The following is a 19,673-nucleotide window of genomic DNA, read 5'->3' as shown; positions in this document are numbered from 1 at the left end:
TTAAGCTCCATAAGAGTGGGGACATAGCATGGCTGGCACAGAACACAGACATCTTCTAATAACAGATACCTAGTATGTACATATTCTCTAAATCCCTCTCTAAATCCTAGTCAGTCTTCAATTTGTGAAACTAGCATGTAGTAGATGCTAAATAAATATTTGTAATGCACTCCCCCCAAGCATCTTCTATTTCTTCCCATCACTAACTTAGTTCATATCTACACAATCCCTAATCAGTCAAATGGCTAATAACGAATAAATAGAGGAAGGAAGGAATGGATATAATTTGACTTATCACACACGTAACTGTTAGCAAAGCTTGAGCTTCAAAAGCGTTTGTCATTATTTTGTAGGGTTTCAACCTCTGGTAGAGAATCCAAGAGCTGGTCTGCCTATCTAACTGGCAGCTCCTGTCTGTATCCCCAAAGTGATTCTTTGTATATGTGTTGGGGGCGAGGGGCAGGGGGGAGGTTGTTAAGCATGGACTTTGGAACCAGACTCAGTTCAGTTCAGTTCAGTCGCTCAGTTGCGTCCAACTCTTTGCGGCCCCATGGACTGCGGCACGCCAGGCTTCCCTATCCATCACCAACTCCTGGAGTCTACTCAAACTCATGTCTGTTGAGTCCGTGATGCCATTCAACCATCTCATCCTCTGTCGTCCCCTTCTCCTCCCACCTTCAATCCTTCCCACCATCAGTTCTTCACGTCAGGTGGCCAAAGTATTGGAACCAGACTATCTGCATTTAAAACTTGACTGTACCACTTATTAGTCCTGTGAATTTAAATTAGTTTTTAAACTCAATTTTATAATCTGTAAATGTAATAATAGTTTGTAAGGTAATAATAATAATGTAAGGTAATAATAGCCCTTACATGGGAGTGTTGTAGTGAAGAATAAATAATATTTATTTCACAAAACATTTAGAACAGTTCCTGACATACAGTTCATGCTACATAACTATTGACTATTATTTTATTTGTTTAGGAGGTAAAATCATGTTATGCTTTCTCATGTGCCAGCTTCATAAAACCCACTTCCTTCCTAAGTCTCCTACTGTTTCTCTCATAGTTCTGGCTTCTGCCTCCCTCTGACCTGAGTGCTAAAACCTATTTGCTGAGTCTACTTGAATTATGACAAATTTTTTTTCTTCTGTGATTGCCTGTGAAAAGGAAATTTCCTTTAATTTCAAAACAAATTTTAATTTCAAATCTGATTTCAATTTTAATGTGATTTCCATTGTAATTTCTCTACTGGTGGAAAATTGTCTTGTAGTTTCAATTGTACCTGAACTTTGTCTCAGGAAAATTTGGTTCAACAGAATCAATCAGCCAGAAGGAGCAGTGCTGAAGAGGGAGGGAGCTTGAGAAAGGCGGCTGCCAGTCTGAGTAAACACAGCTCTCAGCTCTGATGAGCTGATGGGAATTGGAAGTTCTGATGTTAGCTTTTGTGCCCATTAACCCTTCTCTTCCTCACCTCTCAATGAACTTCCTGGCTAGCGAGCTGATGTTTTGTGTTTTTTTTTTAAAGAAATGTTAATGAAATGTCTTTGTAAGATGGGCTGCCAGGGCAATTCAAAAACAAAACTAGCTATTAGGGCTATTAGGATTCACTAAAGGCTTAGAGATTTGAAACTAAAGTATAATCTGGTTAAAGCAGAAAATACTGTCTGGTGTGGAGGACAAAATCCAGAATCCAGAGGACTCTTAATTGCAGGCTCACTAATTAGGACTTTGATGATCTTGAGGGAAGTCCCTTCCTTTCTCTGGACCTCCTCATCTGGTAAAGGAAATAGTCAATTATATATTCAACAAATATTGGCTGAACTCCTATTATGTTCTAGGCACTGCTGGACTAGATAAGGTTTTAACTAGTTTTACAGTTGAACCATCCTGTGAAAAACATTCCTGAAACCTCAAATATGATGAACTTGAGGGTAGGGGCAGAGTGAACTGCCTTGTTTTAATTTGAGTAATTAAGATAGTGTAAGGAGTGGCACATAATATGCCATATTTAGATATATTTGGTGTTTTTTTCAAAAATCCAGTTTTTGCCTATCTTGCTTTCTGTAATGTTATCTACTATTTTACTGATTTAGGTCTTAATATTTATTAGTTCCTCCCTCCTATTTATTTTGGGTTTACTGTGCTCTTCTTTTTCTGAATTTTACTATGGAAACACAAATCACTGATTCTTAGTTTTTTTTTTTTTTCTGCCAGTTATGAAAGATGCCAGGAATCAAAGAAATATTATCACTACCCAGCTAGAAGAATTATTAGGGTGTATAATTAACCAGGATCAAATTGAGGCTTTACCAGATAATACCTCGGTATGATCTTATATTAAACCTGAACATATTTGGGCTTTTGGGACTTTTTAAAGTCTCTTGAACATTTAAAAATAGAAATAAATTTTATAAAAGAAAACCAAAACAATCAGAGAATCTAGTTTCAAAAACTGATGTGGGAAAGATGTCCAAGTAGAAGCTATAAATGTGTAGTGATTACTTCTGTTATTTAATTTTTCATTTGTCATTTATGATTTGGGGTTTTTTTTTTTTTTTTTGGATCTACATATAAATACTTAAATTTGTAAAATTTCCACTGCTTTAGCCACTTCCTAAAATTTTACCTTTTCATTACCTTTCTTTATGGCTTTTCATCATTATGGTATGCTGCCTTTTCATTATGATTGAAATATTTTAATGTCTTTTGTGATTTCTTCTGCGACCTATGTGATATTTAGAAGTGCGTTGTTTAATTTCCAATTATTTGCATACTTTTATTTTAGTTTTAGTTACTGAATTCTAATTTGCCTCCTTTGTACTCAGAAACACAATCTGGATGCCCTGTGGTATTTCCTTTCAGCTCAGGAAGAGACTCTCTTTACACGTGTACAGTCCAGCCCTGGGCCAGGGCTCCATAGAGATTTCCCCGCGTGGCTTTCTGGGGACTCCTATCTGCACAGCGCCCCTCTCTTTTGTTTGCTGCCCTGTGAATTCCAATGGCTTTAACAGCCTTCAACACTAATCTCTGCATTCTTAGCCCAGTAAGACTGCTGTTCTCTCCTTGGGCTTTATTTCCAGTGACATGTGGCAGCCTTGAAAGTTCCTCGAGGCAGAAGGGTGGGAAAAAAATGTTTTTTCTTTTCTTTCCAGCTAGCATTACAGTTCTACATTGACACCCACCCCTCGCCTGCCCCCACCTCTCCCAATTCTCTGAAAATGCTTCATGTAAATATTTTGTCTAGTTTTGTGTTGTTTTTGGGCTTCCCTGGTGGCTTGGAGGTAAAGAATCCACCTGCAGTGCGGGAGACCTTTCTTTCCCTGGGTTGGGAAGATCCCCTGCAGAAGGGAAAGGCTTCCCACTTCAGTATTCTTGCCTGGAGAATCCCCATGGACAGAGGGGCCTGGCGGGCCACTATCCATGGGGTTGCAAAGTGTCAGATATGACTGAGCGACTAAGCACAGCACAGCATGGTTGTTTACAGAAGGAGCAGAGGGAGCAGTCTAGAACCCATACTCTGCATGGTCAGACTCAAAGCATTACTTTTGAATTTAGTCCTGTTTAAGTTACTAATATTAACATAAGAAAGGGGTTTCAGAAATTAAGGTTTTAAAATGCATGTTTAAAAATTTAAAAAAATGAACTTATTTCTATCAGGGCTTTTAACTTTATTTTCTTTGCATTTTTAATAGCAGTTTCATTTTGTTTATAAACGTCAGTGGGAAAAAATTATTCAGTCATTTCTATCTCAATTTGGGAGCTTGCAATCACTTTGAGTGACTAAACTGGGTCTAAATTGCTATAGAAAATGTCTTTCCAGCAATATGTGAACAATACTTTTTACTTGATCCTTTTAAAAGATAGCACAAAGAACTAGTTAAGAATGGCTAATTTAATATGTAGGATCAACCATGAATGGCTTGCTGTTATAATTGGTTTACTTAAGCACAAGGATAATACCATCTGAGCACCAGTGATATCTGGATGTAGCTATAATGTAACTGGTTGATACCTCCCATACCCCTTACTTAGGTGAAGGTGAGTCCTTCAGTAAAATACTAAAGGCACTATCGCTCTCTGGCTCTCATCTGGACGTTCTTACTGGTGCATGTCTGATTCTACCTGTTTTTGCCAAATCTCTTCTGTGCTTTATACTTGTCTATGACAGATATGTCGGACATTTTTGTTTCCTAACAGTCATTACCTTATGCCTGTGTTGAAGCTCTAACTCCAAAAAATTTTCACTCATTCTCTATAATTCCTTCTATACTAGTTATGAGCAGAGTTTTCATTTATTGCATTTCTTTTAGTCATTCTTGTTCTACTGCCTATTGCATATCCAAGAAAATGCTGAAAACTGAAAAATGAAAAAAATCCTGGTTTTTCTGAGGGTGTGGGGAATTATATTTGCAAAAATATCTGCAAAATTATATTGGAAAAGCTCTTTGATATCTGGGAATAGTGTCTTTTCTCTGCACAAGGAGAGGGCTTTAGGCTGTTTGACAAATAGAAAAGAAAAATCCAAGTTTCATGTTAACTGAAATAAATCTGCTCCCCTGGGTCAAAGGTTATTTAACCTATACTAATTCCTGTGTCTTTGTTTGATGTTAGTTTTGGAAGGTCTTGTAGGTCTTCATAGAACTTTTCAACTTCAGCTTCTTTGGCATTATTGGTTGGGACATAGACCTGGATTACTTTGATATTGAATGGTTTGCCTTGGAAACGAACAGAGATCATTCTGTCATTTTTGAGACTGCTCCCAAGTACTGCATTTTGAACTCTTTTGTTGATTATGAGGGCTATTCCATTTCTTCTAAGGGATATTTGCCCACAGTAGTAGATATAATGGTCATCTGAATTAAATTCACCCATTCCAGTCCATTTTAGTTTACTGATTCCTAAAATGTCAGTGTTTGCTCTTGCCATCTTCTATTTGACCACTTCCAATTTACTTTGATTCATGGACCTACCATTCCAGGTTTTATGCAATATTGTTCTTTATAGCATTGGGCTTATCACCAGTCACATCCACAACTGGACATTGTTTTCTCTTTGGCTCTGTCTCTTCATCTTTCTGGAGTTATTTCTTCACTCTTCTCCAGCAGCATATTGGGAACCTACTCACCTGGGGATTTCATCTTTTAGTGTCTTACCTTTTTGTCTGTTCATACTGTTCATGAAAGTTCCTTTTCATACTATTCTTTCTATAAAGAAAACTGAGCACCAAAGAATTGATGCTTTTGAACAGTGGTGTTGGAGAAGACTCTTGAGAGTCCCTTGGAGTGCAAGGAGATCCAACCTGTCAATCCTAAAGGAAATCAGTCTTAAATATTCACTGGAAGGACTGATGCTGAAGCTGAAACTCCAATACTTTGGTGACCTAGTGAGAAGAACTGACTCATTGGAAAAGACCTGGGAACTGGGAAAAATTGAAGGCAGGAGGAGAAGGGGACAACAGAGGGTGAGATGGTTGGATGGCATCTCCAACTTGATAGATGGGAGTTTGAGCAAGCTCCAGGAGTTGGTGATGGACAGGGAAGTCTGGCGTGCTGCAGTCCTTGGGGTCACAAAGAGTCAGACATGACTGAGCGACTAAATTGAACTGAATTCCTGTGTCACATTGTTAAAATAATCCTTAGCTGTAACCATCTGAATTTTTCCCTTTAGTTATTTCATACTCATTTAATATGATATAAATGAACTTAATAATATCCATTTTGGATGTTTTAAGCTTTTCTTTTTCTAATGGTTCTTTAATAAGTTTCAAAAAGATAATACTACTGGAACAACACATTCTGGGTAGATGAGATATTATTCTATCTTCCACTCACTTGTATGGATCAGCTATAATTTAAAATCACAAATGCCACTATTGGGGGGAAATAATTGTACCTTATACTCTGAAAGACACAAAATAAACAAACTCCCCACCCTCAAGTTGCTCAAAGGAAACATGAAAAGCCCAGGCATGCATGCTAAGTTAATTCAGTTGTGTCTGACTGTTTGTGACCCTATGCACTGTAGCCCATTGCTGAGCATCTTTCTGATGTTCAGAAAGATGAGCATCTTTCCTCCAGGTTTGCGCACAGGGAATGATATAAATGAATTTAAAGAAGAAATACCAAACAAAAAGAAAGACTGGCTCCTCGGACTCTGGGGTTCTCCAGGCAAGAATACTGGAGTGGGTTGCCAGGCCCTCCTCCACGGGATTTTCTGGACCCAGGGATCAAACCCATGTCTCATTATGTCTCCTGCATCTTAACCTCTAGTGCCACCTGGGAAGCCCAATCCCATGTATAGTTACATGCAAAATTAAATGACAAAATTCCTTTTAACATGCCAAAAACAAATGACATTTTGTGAAAAAAAATTATTGAACAGGTAATATGAATAATTCAGAGAAGAAACTCAGGATCAGAGTGGGCTGAGAAATCTTTTTACAGAAAGATAATGTTGTCAAAGAAAGTTTGTCCAACGTCTGTATACTTATTGAAGTCCTAAAATATACTGATGCTTAAACCTCACCATTGTGTTTATATGTAAAGGTTTAGAGGGCTCTTTATTCTTTGAAACACAATAGGCTGTACTGTCTAATTTGATACTCTATCTTCTTATTTAGTATATAAGTCACCATCCCTATGCTTGGCTCTCAGGGAAACTCCTCTGCTTCTATTATTGCCTCTTCTCTTGTGATGCAGTCAGTAATGGGACTGGCTCCGCATTCTCTTTCTGAAAAATGTCACAGACAGATGAATATGGATCTCTTAGGCCCAAGTCATAAATGAATGAGTGACAATAGACTAGGAAGAGCATCTCTAAACACAACCAGAGCTATGACTGAATTGTACACAGCTCCTGGTAAATAGAGTTGTGTACGTTATTGCTTTGAGGACAGACCTGTGCATCTTTCCTCCAGGTTTGCACACAGGGAATGATATAAATGAATTTAAAGAAGAAATACCAAACAAAAAGGAAGACTGGCAGCCATATTAAAGACAAGCTTTCCTTGTTTTTAGCTGTAGGGATCCGTTTCTAATTGTATCCTTTTACTATCTCATATATAATATAATCACCTTTCTCTTGGAGAATGATGACACCAAAGCAGTTGATTTTGTTTTTTTCAATCAAAGTGACCCAATCCGTATGATTTTCAAGGGGGTATAGCAATACTTTCATAACAATAATTCATGTACAAAGAGTGAAACGTGGTTATGCAATCGTGTAGAGGAGGAAATGTGTGCACTTCTGGATGTCTGTGTTCTCTGGACAGAAGCTAATCACTGGAGCTAGTACTTAATGTTTCAGTATCCATATCTCTTTGGGAACACTCTTTATCCTTGTTTGAAAGCGGAGACTGAGAAATGAAACTTAAGCTCCTTTTACAAAGCCCTGTTTAATCAGGCCTCTTGCTTATCTGCAGGCATACACCAGCCTCCCCAGAGCTGAAACTTACTTCATTTGCTGGGCAGTAAAAATATTTACCTCCCACTTCCCACTTCACAGGGACGTAGTCCAGGAACTGAAACACATTGGATCTTAAATGATGGGTAGAATGAATATTATTTCTAAAAATAGCTTCTCCATCCCAAGTTTAAATAAATGTTCACTTTACACTTTTCTTTAGCTACTTTCATAAAACACGTTGAACTTTTATTTAATGAAATAAGGTTGTAACTCCATTCCTTGCAACCTATTAGTCAGTTGGTCCACCAACATTTACTGAGTAATTTATCTAACCAGTGGCACATTTTTATCAGCTATAACACTTTTGTGTATACTTGAGACTGTACTTGGACTTTGCAGCCTGCCCCAGTATCTATTAATCCCCATATCTGCACCCCAGTTTTAATCCTTCAAATTCAGTTTCTTAACTTCCAGCATATTGGGCTGGATCATCCTTTATGGTAGAGAGAAGTCTTGTGCATTGTGGGGTACTGAGCAGCATCCTTGGCCTTTGCCCACTGAATGTCAGCAGTACGTTCCGCATCCTCATCCCAACTCAGCGGTGACAAGCAAAAATGTCTGAAAGGCACTGCCAAGTGTCTGGGGGACAAAATTGCCTCCAGTTGAGAAATACTGTTTTGGCTTAATAATCAGTCAGTCAGTTCAGTTGCTCAGTCGCGTCCAACTCTTTGCAACCCTATGGACTGCAGCACTCCAGGCTTCCCCGTCCATCACCAACTCCTGGAACTTGCTCAAACTCATGTCCATTGAATTGGTGATGCCATCCAACCATCTCATCCTCTGTCATCCCCTTCTCCTGTCACCTTCAGTCTTTCCCAGCTCCAGGGTCTTTTCCAATGAGTCAGTTCTTTGCATCAGGTGGCCAAAGTATTGGAGCTTCAGCTTCAGCATCAGTCCTTCCAATGTATATTCAGGATTGATTTCTTTTAGGATTGATTGGTTTGATCTCCTTGAAGTCCAAGGGACTCTCAGAAGTATTCTCCAACACCACAGTTCAAAAGCATCTATTCTTTGGCTCTCAGCTTTTTTTATGGTACAGCTCTTACATCCATACATGACTATTGGAAAAACCATAGCTGTGACTAGATGGATCTTTGTTGGTAAAGTGATGTCTCTGCTTTTTAACATGCTGTCTATGTTGGTCATAGCTCTTCTTTCAAGGAGCAAGTGTCTTTTAATTTCATGGTTGCAGTCATCATCTGTAGTGATTTTGGAGCCCCCAAAATTAAGCCAACAGTATGAAAAGGCTTAATAATACTTTTTATATTAGATAGGATAAACCAATTTTTATTTTCCTTTATCTCCCTCAACATATCTCAGGTATTCTCATACATTTATTATTCCAGTTAAATTTTAGATTCTTTTGCAAATATATTTAATTTATATATTATTTGATGGGAAATGGTGTTTATAAATATTAATTACCTAATACAAATATATTTCTATTTATACTATTTTTTACATTCTCAATTGCAATTGGTTGTATCTAGTATTAAAAATATTTTAACCTGCCCTCTTGTTTAATCACATTATTACCCATGAGGCATGTACATAAATTATTACCTACATTTCAAAGATGGGATTTGGATACTGAAAGAAAGAAGGAAGAAGGTAGCATGCAAGGCTGTCAACTTGGATTCTAGGGCTTTCTGTTTTAGTCTCTGCCTTGTTTGAAGATCTAAAATTGGAAAACAAGATAGGGAAGATATAAAAGAGAGTATGAGATGTTTCCTACATTTAAAACAAGGATTGAAAACAAAGCTTTCATTTTTCAATGTGAAGGAAGATTATCCTCATGGTTTAGAATATTCCAGCTTTTGTGCTTTTCCTTCTGGTTCAGAATTGAGTCAGTTGTAGTAAGGTGAGTGAACCAAGAACCTCTTATACAGAGTGAAGTAAGTCACAAACAGAAAAACAGGTATCATATATTGACACATATATATGGAATCTAGGAAAGCGATGCTGATGAACCTGGGAGAGAATGGACTTGCAGACACAGGGAGGGGAAGGTTGGGGGGCGGGCAAAGTGAGAAAGTAGCATTAACGCAAATTTTTAAAAATTAATTTCCAGTTCAGTTTTGCAAACTCAAGAGATATGTGCAGTTTGAATACATTTGAAGATTGCCCCTTTATTAGAAATGCTTGGGGGAAACTCTGAGGCATTGGTATCCCATTCATTTGAGTAGAGGTCTGGTAATCTCTGTTTAAAGGCACAACAGTGGGTAATTATGTGGTCAAAAGCTGAAAGTCATTATAAGACTTTTAACCTTCCTCCTCTCTTTCTCTCCCTGCTTAGATCCTAGGAATAGAAGAATAACTTGGAACACAAAATCACTGGGCTGTTAGACCTTTTTTTCTTTTTTAACAAAAATGCACTCCATAAACTTTATCAATGCGTGACCATGAAAAAGAGATGAGTTTCTTTTCCTTCTGCCTCAGTATGTCTGCTGCTGCTGCTGTCGCTTCAGTCATGTCCAACTCTTTGCAACCCGATGGTCCATAGACTGCCAGACTCCTCTGTCCATGGAATTCTCCAGCAAGAATACTGGAATGTGTGCCATACTCTCTTTCAGGGAATCTTCCTGGCCCAGGGATCGAACCTGTATCTCTACGTCTCCTGCACTGGCAGGCAGGTAGCCTATGCTACTTTACCACTACCACTAGTGCTACCTGGGAAACCCCAGTATGTGTCTATAGGGATTTATTTACAATAGTTTGCTAAAGCAAGATGGAGAAGGTTAGGAAGTATCACAAACAGTAGTGTTTGTAGTGCCCACTGAAACAGGGCAAGCTTGTGTGGACAGATCAACTGGAAAGGAAGAAAGATGGCCAAGGCCATATGACAATATAGCATCTGAGAACATGTGACAGACTACAGGGAAGGTCGAGACTAATGACTGGGATTAGGTAGGGTGTTAATTCAACGTAAGGTAACAAGGGTGTGCCAAGCGAAGATGAACGAAAATCCAGTGCTCTAGCAGCATCAGGGGAAACTGTTCACAAATAACCAGCTTCCAATCTCTCAGCTAAGTTCAAGAGCAAAGAGGGAAAGGAATTAGGAAGGAAATGGCAACCCACTCCAGTGTTCTTGCCTGGAGAATCCCAGGGACGAGGGAGCCTGGTGGGCTGCTGTCTATGGGGTCGCACAGAGTCGGACACAACTGAAGCGACTTAGCAGCAGCAGCAGCAAGAATAATATGACAGAACACTAATTAGAGTTTTACAGGAACCACATGACTGAAATGAGAAGCTGGCTCATGGAACATGCCAAAGACTCAATTATGGGCAGTGGAGAATGAAATCCCAGAAGATCAGCAGCAGATATTTCTTTATTCTATATCTTTATGTGCTGAATGGACTTACTCTCATTACACCCCAGGAGAGGGTTTATGCATTAAATTGACAAACACTTTTTGAGGACCTGCAGTGTGATGGGAACTTAGTAGATGAAATAGAAAAACAGCCTACTGTCATGCAGTTTATATTCTAATAAAGGGTGAGAGATGAGAAACATAATAAATAGACAAAACACACAGTATATTCAAAAGTATAAGTGATATAGAAAAACTGTGTAGGGTAAAAAGGATTAGGAATGCTGTCAAAATAAATATGGATTTAGATAAAGAGAGACTGTATTTAAAATGATTATTCCAATAGGGAGAATGTTTTGATCCCAGAAATCTGCAAGTATCTCAAAATGAAACCAAAAAGGCTTTTCTTTTATGGAGGGTGGAGAAGAACTGGCAGGAAATTCGGTGGCGGGGGGCGGGGGTGGGTAGGACAAGTGAGTGAATAGGGTAGGTGAACAGGCGGCATCATTGGGGTGTTTTAATGGGGACATGTTTTTCTCTGTGGTTAGCAGATTCTCAGAATGTATTGTAAAGAAGGAGATATTTTGCACCTTTAGTGATTTAGTGCTTGCTGAAACCTGAGGACAAGCAAGAGTTCAGGGGCCTCTGGGGAGCAGAGGAGCCTGACTGAAATCTGGCCAAGCCAAAGTTCACCAGGTACATCATGGGTCATTGTGAGCACTGGGTCGTAAGGGAGAGTGTTGATGTACAATGTTAAGTAAGGCGGTCACAGATAGGCTTGTTGAGAAAGTGACATATTGACAGAACTGAAGAAAGTGAGAAAACAAGGATGGGACAACACCTGCTGATACTGGGAGAAAAACATTCCTGGCGGAAGAGAAGGCTAGTGTGAAGCACGGAGGTGAGAGTATGTACAGCTGTCGCATTTGAAAAAGAGCACCACAGGTTATATTTTACAAAGATCACCCCAGTATCTCCCATCCTGCACGCTCCTTGCAATGAGACCTTGCAGGGTCTCATGAACAGGTGGAGTTTATTGCCTCATGTCCTTAAATCCTGCCAGACTCCGGGGCTGCTTAAACCAAAAGGATATGTCTTAAGTGTCACTATGCACTGTCACCGTGCCAGGTGTGGCTCTTAGCTGGCCTGGGAACATCTACTTCCTTTCTCTTTAACACTTGCCCTTGTGATGCTGATCTCAGACTGCTGACTCCCCTAGCTGCCACGTTTTAAGAAATCCAAGCACAAGGAGAGGCCGCATGGAGGCGCTCTGGCCCACAGTCCCTAGCATCAGTTGTCAGTCATGGAGTGAGGTGTCTTGGATGTCTAGCTCATAAGCTTTCAGATGACTTCAGAACAAGCTGACAATGGGCTGCAACCATGCATGAAAACTTGAGCAAGAATGTCTAGCTGAAGTCAACCTACAGAATCACAGAGATGACAACCGAACTTAATTTGAGGACTCTTTGTCATGGAGAAACAGAGAACGGAAATAAATAGGAAGGAGGGCATTGTACCTAGAGGGGAGAAAGTAAGAAGGAAATCAATAGGAGATGAGGCCAGAGGGGGGCCCTGGAAATCCAATTGTATATTTCATCATAAATACTTTGGTTTTCGCTCTGAGTGAAATGGAGGACTGTTGCAGGGTTGTGAAACAGAAATGACATGATCTGACTTTCACTCTCAAAGGATATCTTGGGCTGCTCTGTGGGCAATCAATTGCAGGGACTGTTGCAATAATCCAGAGGAGCAATGATGATGGCTCAGATCAGTCTGGCAGATGGGTGGGAGGTGAGAAGTTGGCATCCGTATCTATTTTGGAGATAGAGCACAAAGGCATTTCCAGATGAATGAAGATGTGAGAGGATGAGACAGTCAAGAGTACCTGGGATTCATGAAAAATGATGTTTCCACTCTCAGCTGAGATGAGGACCATGGCTGGAGGTTCAGGCTTAAGGAGGGAAATTCAGAGTTCATCGTGGGATTATTAAACTTGAAACATTTATTGGACATCCCAGGGGAAGTATCAAGTAGGCACTGAACACTATAGACTTGAATTAATGAATATGTCAGGATTGGAGATGTATGTATATGTAGGAATTATCAGCTCATGATTATTTTTTCCCAGGAACTAATGGGATCACCTAGGGAGGAGTGTTAGGAGAGAACAGAGCAGAAAAGAAGAGGACCAGGGGCAAATCACAGAGGCATTCCAAGGTGATGAGGTTGGAAGAAGACAAAGAGACAGCAGAGAAGACTGAGAAGAAGCAGCGACACAGAAGCAAAACCGAGAAGGAACATCCTAGAAGTCTAGTGGAGAGGTGCTTCCAGTAGGAAAGAGTCACCAGCTGGGTCAAATACTGGTGATGGTCAGATAAAAGGAAGGAAACATATGCATGCATGTAGCTGATAAACTTTGCTGTACAGCAGTAAATGAATTCAACATTGTAAAGCAATTATACTTCGATAATAAAAATTTTAAAAAGAGAGCTAAGAATTGATCTGTACATGCAGCAGTGTTTTCTCAGCCAAATCATCGCATTCTCCTTTCTCTCTGTTTCTTCCCATACACAGCTCAACATTTGTTGAGCATGTCCAATGTCAGATAGTTTCTAGGGATTGGGGCTACTAAGGTAAATGAAATGTTCTCTTAAGGAGTTTACAGCCAACCAATTGGTTAAACAATATTTGCTGCATAATTACCGACACTCTGCTAAATACAATGAGGGATATAGACGCTGAATAGGATACATGCCTTAATTGAAAACACTAGGCAGAAACACAGACTGTTGAATTGCAGTACAAGTAAAACCTACAAGAAATGTCATGTGGAGTGTAAGTTTTTAGTAAATGGCTGCTAAGTCTGCTACTGCTAAGTTGCTTCAGTCGTGTCCGACTCTGTGCAACCCCATAGACGGCAGCCCACCAGGCTCCCCTGTCCCTGGGATTCTCCAGGCAAGAACACTGGAGTGGGTGGCCATTGCCTTCTCCAATGCATGAAAGTGAAAAGTGAAAGTGAAGTCGCTCAATCGTGTTTGACTCTTCGCGACCCCATGGACTGCAGCCCACCAGGCTTCTCCATCCATGGGATTTTCCAGGCAAGAGTACTGGAGTGGGGTGCCATCGCCTTCTCCGTTAGTAAATGGCAGCAGGTACTTTCAGACTAAAAACTGTATGATAAAGAGATAGGTTGCCTCGTTGGAAAAATCTGGAAAAGCATCACAAAAGGCACAAAAATAGAAAAATCCAAGAGTAGGGAGCATGTGGCCTAGGCATTAAAAAATAGATAAATTTGGAAAAATCAGAAAATAAACATAAAAAGTGAGTGTGACAAAATGGGTGAAACTGGAAGATGTTATTATAGGTGAACTAAGCCAGTCATAGGACAAATATTGTATGATTTCACATATATGAGATATTTAACATAGTCATTGTACCTACAGTTGACAATAGCACGTTGTACACAAAAACGTGTTGAGAGGGTAGATCTCAGGTTAAATGTTCTTACTACAATAAATAAATAAGTACAATACATAAAAAACAGGAAAGATGCATGAAAAATGTCACTAGGCTTCCCTGGTGCCTTAGTGGTAAAGAATCTGCCTGTCAATGCAGGAGACCTTGGTCTGGGAAGATCCCACATACTGCGGAGAAACTAAGCCAGCGCGCCACACACACGGAGCCTGCGCTCTAGAGTCTGGGAGCCACACTACTGAGCCCACATGCAGCAACTACTGAAGCCCGAGTGCCTAGAGCCTGTGCTTTGCAACAAGAGAAGCTGCTGCAATGAGAAGCCCAATGAAAGAAGCCCCTGCTCTCTGCAACTAGAGAAAAGGCCGTGCAGCAACATAGACCCAACACAGACACAAATACATACATAAATGAAACTATTAAGGAAAAAAATGTCTATTTTAGGGTAATCAATCTGGTGGTAGAAGTTAGGGTGAGGTATGGTTGGGGGATGACTGGGCTCAGAAATAGCATCATTGAGATGGATTGCTACATAGGATAATACAAGTCCTTTAAAATCTTTTCAACCTTGTGGAGACTTTTGCTCTTCATTGATGTATGCATTCTTGTACATTCACTTAGAGTAGTGCATTTGTGTATGTTTTGATGAATACCTATTTCTCAATGCATTAATTCATAAGTACTCAGTTTTTACTGTTAGGCATGGACTCCATTCATTCCACATTCCAGTTATTACCAGTTTTTAAGAATTGTAATGCTTGGGGTTTTCTGATATTCCACAATAAAAGGAGCTTGATTTGTTTTAGGATTTTCCTCTTATTTTCTGGTTATAAAATCATATCATCCAGATTGATATTTCAGTGTCTTCTGAGTAGGCTGCCTGACACATGTTATCTTTCAAAAAGTAAATAATTTATTCTTTTTTTTCTTTTCCCTTCTTTTAAATGCTTGGAACAATTGCCCAGTAAATATATCAGATTTAGGTGCTTTAATTTTTTAGGTTGCTATTAATCTTTTATATTGTTTTCAATCTCTTGATTTTGCCCTGTAATTATAAAATCTCTTTTTCTTCACATTCTCATCTACTTGAAAACATTTACCGAGTACTTATTGTATAAGTAACAAAAACCTGAAAGTAACCCACCCACCATCCCCACTAACGTCTCAATCTGCTGGAGAGTCAGACACTGACGTACACAGTGGACACAATAAATAATAGATCCAGGTACAAGGAAGTTGCTAGGTTTCTCATTCCAAGTTTTATTAACTGCTATATTTTTAGCTTTTGATAAATTGGTTAAATCCAAATATATACATTTTATGAATTTTTCCAAAGCATTAGTAATATTGCTATGGTATGAACAGAAATCAATTTTATCTTTTTGCTCTTTTATTCATGATATATGTTGTCATCTTTCCTCTCTTGATGGATTTTAAGTATTTATTTATTTAATACATTATGGAGAGTAATTTATTTTGTTAGTATTCTTTAGTAATAGCATTAATTACTACACTTTTGCTGATTAATTACTCTTTTGGCCCTATTGCCTGTTCTCTGAATGCATGTTTTCATTTAGTTACATTAAACATATCTTTGTAAGCTGCACTTTGCTTTATTTTATTTTGAAATTTAAAGGAGACCTTTTTCCCCTGGTAGCTCAGCTGGTAAAGAATCCACCTGCAATGCAGGAGACCCCCATTTGACTCCTGGGTCAGGAAGATCAGCTGGAGAAGGGATAGTCTACTCACCCCAGTATACTTGGGCTTCCCTCGTGGCTCAGCTGGTAAAGAATCCACCTGCAATGTGGGAGACATGGATTTGATCCCTGCATTGGGAAGATACCCTGGAGAAGGGAAAGACTACCCACTCCGGTATTTTGGCCTGAAGAATTCCACGGACTGTATAGTCCACGGGGTGTCAAAGGGTGGGACACGACTGAGCGACTTTCACTTTTAATAGAAACCACTAGGATGTTCACAGTAAATAGTAAGTTGGACACATTTTGGATATTTTTTCTTTATCCTACAAGTTTACTGTGGATATTCCCAGAGGTTTCTTTTCAGGCATCCATTATGTGTAATAGATACTTTTAAATTCTTTATTTCTCCTTTAAACTCATTTGAAGGTTAACTAACTCATCTAATTTTCCTTTATTATAAAATATTAATGTGGATTTTTAAAAGACCTTTTCTATTTTCATTTTTATTGTTTTATTTGTTTGTTTTCTTTTCTTTTTATTTTATTTTTTTTTTATTTTTTTATTTTTTATTTTTTATTTTTATTTTTATTTTTTTTAATTTTAAAATCTTTAATTCTTACATATGTTCCCAAACATGAAACCCCCTCCCACCTCCCTCCCCATAACATCTCTGTGGGTCATCCCCATGCACCAGCCCCAAGCATGCTGTATCCTGCATCAGACATAGACTGGCGATTCAATTCTTACATGATAGTATACATGATAGAATGCCATTCTCCCAAATCATCCCACCCTCTCCCTCTCTCTCTGAGTCCAAAAGTCCGTTATACACCGCTGTGTCTTTTTTCCTGTCTTGCATACAGGGTCGTCTTTGCCATCTTTCTAAATTCCATATATATGTGTTAGTATACTGTATTGGTGTTTTTCTTTCCGGCTTACTTCACTCTGTATAATCGGCTCCAGTTTCATCCATCTCATCAGAACTGATTCAAATGAATTCTTTTTAACGGCTGAGTAATACTCCATTGTGTACATGTACCAAAGCTTTCTTATCCATTCATCTGCTGATGGACATCTAGGTTGTTTCCATGTCCTGGCTATTATAAACAGTGCTGCGATGAACATTGGGGTACATGTGTCTCTTTCAATTCTGGTTTCCTCGGTGTGTATACCCAGCAGTGGGATTGCTGGGTCATAAGGTAGTTCTATTTGCAATTTTTTAAGGAATCTCCACACTGCTCTCCATAGTGGCTGTACTAGTTTGCATTCCCACCAACAGTGTAGGAGGGTTCCCTTTTCTCCACACCCTCTCCAGCATTTATTGGTTGCAGATTTTTGGATCGCAGCCATTCTGACTGGTGTGAAGTGGTACCTCATTGTGGTTTTGATTTGCATTTCTCTGATAATGAGTGATGTTGAGCATCTTTTCATGTGTTTGTTAGCCATCCATATGTCTTCTTTGGAGAAATGTCTATTTAGTTCTTTGGCCCATTTTTTGATTGGGTCGTTTATTTTTCTGGAATTGAGCTGCATAAGTTGCTTGTATATTTTTGAGATTAGTTGTTTGTCAGTTGCTTCATTTGCTATTATTTTCTCCCATTCAGAAGGCTGTCTTTTCACCTTGCGTATATTTTCCTTTGTTGTGCAGAAGCTTTTAATTTTAATTAGATCCCATTTGTTTATTTTTGCTTTTATTTCCAGAATTCTGGGAGGTGGATCATAGAGGATCCTGCTGTGATTTATGTCTGAGAGTGTTTTGCCTATATTCTCCTCTAGGAGTTTTATAGTTTCTGGTCTTACATTTAGATCTTTAATCCATTTTGAGTTTATTTTTGTGTGCGGTGTTAGAAAGTGATCTAGTTTCATTCTTTTACAAGTGGTTGACCAGTTTTCCCAGCACCACTTGTTAAAGAGATTGTCTTTCCTCCATTGTATATTCTTGCCTCCTTTGTCAAAGATAAGGTGTCCATATGTGTGTGGATTTATCTCTGGGCTTTCTATTTTGTTCCATTGATCTATATGTCTGTCTTTGTGCCAGTACCATACTGTTTTGATGACTGTGGCTTTGTAGTAGAGCCTGAAGTCAGGCAAGTTGATTCCTCCAGTTCCATTCTTCTTTCTCAAGATTGCTTTGGCTATTCGAGGTTTTTTGTATTTCCATACAAATCTTGAAATTATTTGTTCTAGTTCTGTGAAAAATATGGCTGGTAGCTTGATAGGGATTGCGTTGAATTTGTAAATTGCTTTGGGTAGTATATTCATTTTCACTATATTGATTCTTCCAACCCATGAACATGGTATATTTCTCCATCTATTAGTGTCCTCTTTGATTTCTTTCATCAGTGTTTTATAGTTTTCTATATATAGGTCTTTAGTTTCTTTGGGTAGATATATTCCTAAGTATTTTATTCTTTTTGTTGCAATGGTGAATGGAATTGTTTCCTTAATTTCTTTTCCTACTTTCTCATTATTAGTGTATAGGAATGCAAGGGATTTCTGTGTGTTGATTTTATACCCTGCAACTTTACTATATTCATTGATGAGCTCTAGTAATTTTCTGGTGGAGTCTTTAGGGTTTTCCATGTAGAGGATCATGTCATCTGCAAACAGTGAGAGTTTTACTTCTTCTTTTCCAATTTGGATTCCTTTTATTTCTTTTTCTGCTCTGATTGCTGTGGCCAAAACTTCCAGAACTATGTTGAATAGTAGTAGTGAAAGTGGACACCCTTGTCTTGTTCCTGATTTTAGGGGAAATGCTTTCAATTTTTCACCATTAAGGATAATGTTTGCTGTGGGTTTGTCATATATAGCTTTTATTATGTTGAGGTATGTTCCTTCTATTCCTGCTTTCTGGAGAGTTTTTATCATAAATGGTTGTTGAATTTTGTCAAAGGCCTTCTCTGCATCTATTGAGATAATCATATGGTTTTTATTTTTCAATTTGTTAATGTGGTGAATTACATTGATTGATTTGCGGATATTGAAGAATCCTTGCATCCCTGGGATAAAGCCCACTTGGTCATGGTGTATGATCTTCTTAATATGTTGTTGGATTCTGATTGCTAAAATTTTGTTGAGGATTTTTGCATCTATGTTCATCAGTGATATTGGCCTGTAGTTTTCTTTTTTTGTGACATCTTTGTCAGGTTTTGGTATTAGGGTGATGGTGGCCTCATAGAATGAGTTTGGAAGTTTACCTTCCTCTGCAATTTTCTGGAAGAGTTTGAGTAGGATAGGTGTTAGCTCTTCTCGAAATTTTTGGTAGAATTCAACTGTGAAGCCGTCTGGACCTGGGCTTTTGTTTGCTGGAAGATTTCTGATTACAGTTTCAATTTCCGTGCTGGTGATGGGTCTGTTAAGATTTTCTATTTCTTCCTGGTTCAGTTTTGGAAAATTGTACTTTTCTAAGAATTTGTCCATTTCTTCCACATTGTCCATTTTATTGGCATACAACTGCTGATAGTAGTCTCTTATGATCTTTTGTATTTCTGTGTTGTCTGTTGTGATCTCTCCATTTTCATTTCTAATTTTATTGATTTGATTTTTCTCTCTTTGCTTCTTGATGAGTCTGGCTAGTGGTTTGTCAATTTTATTTATCCTTTCAAAGAACCAGCTTTTGGCCTTGTTGATTTTTGCTATGGTCTCTTTTGTTTCTTTAGCATTTATTTCTGCCCTAATTTTTAAGATTTCTTTCCTTCTACTAACTCTGGGGTTCTCCAATTCT

Source organism: Capricornis sumatraensis, chromosome 11 (assembly GCF_032405125.1).
Source record: "Capricornis sumatraensis isolate serow.1 chromosome 11, serow.2, whole genome shotgun sequence".
In the NCBI taxonomy this organism is placed as follows: domain Eukaryota; kingdom Metazoa; phylum Chordata; class Mammalia; order Artiodactyla; family Bovidae; genus Capricornis; species Capricornis sumatraensis.
The sequence above is the reverse complement of the archived record's forward strand: the minus strand, read 5'-3'. Positions refer to the sequence as shown.